Source organism: Anopheles aquasalis, chromosome 3 (genome assembly GCF_943734665.1).
Source record: "Anopheles aquasalis chromosome 3, idAnoAquaMG_Q_19, whole genome shotgun sequence".
Classification (NCBI taxonomy): Eukaryota; Metazoa; Arthropoda; class Insecta; order Diptera; family Culicidae; genus Anopheles; species Anopheles aquasalis.
In genome coordinates, this window is record NC_064878.1 from 14,207,501 (window position 1) to 14,212,500 (window position 5,000).

General features: G+C 48.2%; 1 non-coding gene across 1 annotated transcript in view; it reads left to right on the forward strand.

Moving 5' to 3' along the window:
* The window catches only part of Trnar-ucg (transfer RNA arginine (anticodon UCG)), a 73-nt gene extending 48 nt beyond the window's left edge, over window positions 1-25 (forward strand). The window contains exon 1 of the tRNA in view: window positions 1-25. This exon is cut by the window's left edge and continues 48 nt beyond it. This is a non-coding gene — a tRNA (tRNA-Arg).
* The last annotated feature ends 4,975 nt before the right edge of the window (window positions 26-5,000 follow it).

The following is a 5,000-nucleotide window of genomic DNA, read 5'->3' on the forward strand; positions in this document are numbered from 1 at the left end:
GCAGGTTCGAGTCCTGTCACGGTCGCATTTCCACGCCGCGCTTTTCCAGCAGCAACGGTGCATCGCGCCATGCCACTCCCTCCCATCATCCTCTCTGGGGTGTCCTTTCGGGGACTTTCAGAGAAGGTTTGTGGTGTTGTGGTTGTGCGCTGTTGCCCCCCAGTTGTGCTGCAGTTGGGAAAGCGCGCGAGCACGAGAATACAATTTTTGCCTCGTTTTCGTTTGAATTTTTCCGGAAAAATCTCTCATTTTTTCGTTAATTTTATTCTTTCTAATTGACAGCCAACCCAATTTGGCGATGACGCAAAGAAGCCAACTGTCAGAAGAGTGGAGAGCGACAGAGAACCAGAACGCGAATTGGATTTCGGGAATCGCACACTCGACCAGCCTGCTATGATTGCTTCTAGCGACCAATTGGCGGTGATGTGCAGCAGCAACGCCGGAGCTTTTCATCAGAAAATCAGAAAATACATATCGAAGCAGGCCCCCTTTGGGTGCAGCAGCAACAACAGCACGCCAGCCAGCCAGCGACCGAAAAGCGAATAAATTACTCCAGAACACCCCTTGAAGCGTGACGACGGATGGATGGATTGCTGTCCAACATGATAGGAAGAAGAGGAAGGGAAAAAAACTGAACTAAAATCACAAAAAATGAATTCCACCCAATTCGCTCTCGTGTTCGCACGAGGCCCCCCCGCCCGTGCTCGTGATTTAATAAAGCAAATTAATATTCATTGGATTTTGCTGATCGTCGGCGAAAGATAATGAAAAGGATGATGCGCGCACACACAGAGCCATACTGCTGCACATACATACTATGCACGAAGCCTCCTTCTCTAGGCGGGGCGACTTATTAGTGCAGACCTGGCCCCAAAAGCAAAAACAAAAAAAAAACGACGACCGAATTCCGCATTGTGTCAAGAAATCATCCCCATCAAAGCACCCCGTGACTGATTGACCAACCAGAACCACCCAAAAAAGGCTCAACCGAACCGAATTGGCAGCTAATGCTAATGAAAATGCCTCATCCCTCCCACCCTGGCCGGGTCCAGTGTGTCTCCAGTGTGCGATCCGACGGAATGAGAAAATTATCCAACCCCCCCCCCCCCCCCTTTCCCGTCATCCCCATGATCATGAGCATGCCAGGGGATGGCAGGCAGGTGCGCGATGTGGCCATTTCAATTTGCCAATTCGTCGAGACCAATTACGTCTGAAAGCTTCCTGTGTATGTGAGCGTGCGCCCGGTGTGTATGTGTCCAACAATCCTTGCTTTCTATCGTGACATGGAAGGACATTCTCAGCAAGTCCATTGTAATTACCGTCCCCACACATACACGCGCAACTAGGGTTTGATAACCCATTACAGGGCCGTTACTTACGCTCGTACCAGCACACCAGGACACCAGGGTGCCGGCCACCACTTGGCCACTAAGCATATTATAGGCGGCCTGCTGGCGAGCCACAATGTCCCTCGGTGTCCGAGGTCCGAAAAGTTTACGATTTTGGCGCACATTTTTTTACGATTTTCACCTCCCCGGGCCCTCACTAACATACGTGCGCACAAACGGTAGATCACTCGATCCGAAGCCGACCGCATGTTTATCGAATGGGTTAAACATGGTGTCACCGAGCCGAGGAGCGTATGGAGAAGGAGTTGAAGGGTGGAAGAAGGGTGTGCTCGGTGTAACGCGGACATCGTGTAATGCGTGGCCGGGGGTTGTCCTCATTGGGGTGCACGATTTGAAGGGAAATTATCGGAGTCACTTGATGAGGTGGCGCACCCCGCTCGACACCGGTGTATGTATGTGTGGGGTAGGATTACGCTGGTTATGGTTTTGCTCGTAAATTCCACTCACACACCGGATACATACAAACACTGCCCCATTCCGGATCGGTTCCGATGGAGGCGCCCTCCATGATGTCCGATGCGTCACGCTGCTGCTGCTGCTGCGGCTGGTGGTGGTGGTGCGTGATGGCGAGAGGCCCGTAAATAAACGAGGATTATTATTCATTGATCCTCAGCAGCAGCAGTAGCAGAACACGATGCACGATTCTCGTCGCTTCGGAAACCCCAGGACCTTCATCCCCTCGCTAACTCCATCCCCTCGCTATCCTAAGGCCCCCTAAGGGAGGGCGAGGACATTCAAATTACGACCGGTAAGGATATAAAAGCGGTATAGTCTTCTTGTAGACATAGGGCTGTGTGAATGGGAAATTATGTTGCGGTACCTGGAACACCCTTTCCCAGCCACATCCCCCTAAAATGGAGTGTATTCCCCAACTCCAACTCCACCGTATTTGTGTGCGTCAGCTCATTTCAATCGCTCACGCTCATCGATCGCGTGCACAGTAGTGCAGCAGCAGCAGCAGCAGCACGCCAGAGCGACAGCATGCTGTTCTGCGACAGCGTCAGCAATGTTAGGATCAGCAGTCGGCAGCTGGGCAGAAGGGGAACTGCTTTTCGATATCGGTGCCCATCACCAGATTGACAAGATGGCAGGGTAGCAGGGAGGGGGGGGGGGGGGCGTCAGGATAAGTGGCCAGTGTGTGCTTGTGTGCGTCCCGGATCCGATCGATTACTGCGGAAGGGATTAATCACTCTCATAATTCGTGCCGTTTCCCGCATCCTCGCTCAACGCATGGGTTGTTTGAGGATCTCTGGAGGAGAATTTGGCGCGCCCTTTTCTTGTCAATTTGGCCGCCAGCGTGCTGATATAATAATTGTCAGGTTAGCGTTTTTGGCACGCATAAAACACTCAATGTTATGTGCTTACACTCGGTGGCTTTTACATGAAGATGTAATGGCAATATGGTCTGTAAGTGAGATAACTGAAGATTGGATTCTTTGGTCATAAATTGATTTAATTGGTTTGCAGGTTTTGAACCAAATTGAAAATACAGGGTGCGCCATCAGGATAGATCCTATTTTAAACTTGAATAACTCTGCCATTTTTCAGCCGATTTGGACAAATAGGACAGTTTCTGAAACTTCAGTCTATGCCATTTTAGTAATGCATCACTTCACGTCAAAAGAGGGGAATTGTCACACAATAATAGTGGAAACTGCGATCGTGCAATGGATGATGAATAAATGGTAGTTTCCTCCTTTGTCGCATATGACGGTGCTGAATTTTTTTTCTGTGGGTCTGATTGAAAAATAAGGATTTTGCAAACAAATTCAAGACTATAAAACAACTTAAAGCAAATATTAGAGCTGAAGTTGCCAAAATAACTCCCTAAATGTAGTCAAATACAATGCAAAATGCCCGAAAAAGGGCCGCTTTTGCATGCCGACTGAAGGCGGTCATTTGATCGATATCACATTTTGATTATGGCACAATAAATGGCATATAATAACCTAAATAAAACTGGTTTATTTTCTAAAATTGGTAGACAAATGACAGAGTAATTCAACTTTAAAATAGTGTACTGCCTGATGGCGCACCCTGTATATTCCAAAAATACAGTAATTACATCCAATTACCGTGAGGAATGTTTGTTATCATTTTACCGTGCCAATCGTAGTTTCGAGCTGGACCATCTGAGATACAATAATAGATATTCTTTTATTAGATTTCTTTCATAGTTTCTTGAAGATTAAGGAGCATTTTGAGGTTGAAAAAGTAATTGTTAATTTTTCTTTTTTTTCTAATCATCTAATTTTATTCTGATCTGTGCTGTCTCTCCGATCTGATCTGAATGATCTGATTTCAAAAATTTATTAAAAATAAAATAAAAAAAGGATGTGACCCTTCACTGAGGCAGACCTTACATTGATGAGGAGCACATACTACCCTCCCAACTGTACTGTTAATAAATATACTGGTGCAATTTCATGCGTTTCAATGGTTAAGAAATTCATTTATTTTGAATTTGTAGTCTTTTCATCTTTTTTTGAAAATTTCTACGTCACTGAGATGGTACTAAATTCCTAGAAAAATCAGTTATCAAAATATGTGCCCTCGTTGACGAAAGAAAATAAACAATTATTTCTTTATCAACTCTGAGCTGGCAATCCAACGCAAGATAAAAGTTCATCCATCGTCCACCAGAACCCGAACCTACATTGCAGAAGAAATCCGTGACCCGTGAAAAGTCCCCCCCCCCCCCTCGAAAGACTTTCTTCTTACTACCTTTCGGATGTTCTCCTCATTCTCCTTACCGTTCGGAGTTTTGCGGTGCGCCAAACTACTCGCGTGTACTTAAGACTTCCACTAAGGAGCAACGAACCTCTCCCTTACTATCTCTCGCTCTCTCTCTCTCTCTCTGGCCCCCGTGTGATCCAGTGCGATGTGATTACAAGGTGATTAGTGTGCCGGTTGGTCCCGCGGCACCGCGAACCCAAGCTTCGCGAGGACATTATTTATGAACTGCAGTCATTTGTTTGCCTTTGCGCTCCCCCCCCCTCCCGGGGGCTTCACTTCTCGTCCTCTCTCTCTCTGCCCGCGTTCCTGCATTCCTCCGGGGGATTTGCCCGCGACAAAACGACGACGAACCGCGTGCGGAATTGCAATTTGCCCCATCTTGGTTTTCGGGCTTCGGGCCCGGCAGAAAGTAAATTAAAGTTACAATACCCTCCCGTCCCCCCCCATTCGCCCGTCCCCCCCCGTCCTTTGTGTCCTTGTGCACCTGCCTGGGCTGGCGACCGATCTGTACGCATGTTTCCTGGGAGCCCCCGGGCCCCCAGGAGACACTCTCTCCTTGGAGCTCTCACTCACGAGACAATAAATAAAATGCACAATCCGGCTTCCACGGGAGCTACTAGCACGGGGGGTCGCCCTCCGGGCCGTCCTTGCCTCTTGTTTACGCCAGAGGGAGCGACAGCAGAGACGACACCAAGTGAAAGCCTTGACTCTCGCGCGTCCTGGGAAAACTTGATGCCGCAGTAGTAGATGCCGCTCAGCAAAGCATTTTGTTATTTGTTAGACATTCCCGGCCGCGTGCGCGTGTGGTTCTGTGTGTGCCAAGTGTGCCGACAATTGCTGCATTTCGCGTGCTGC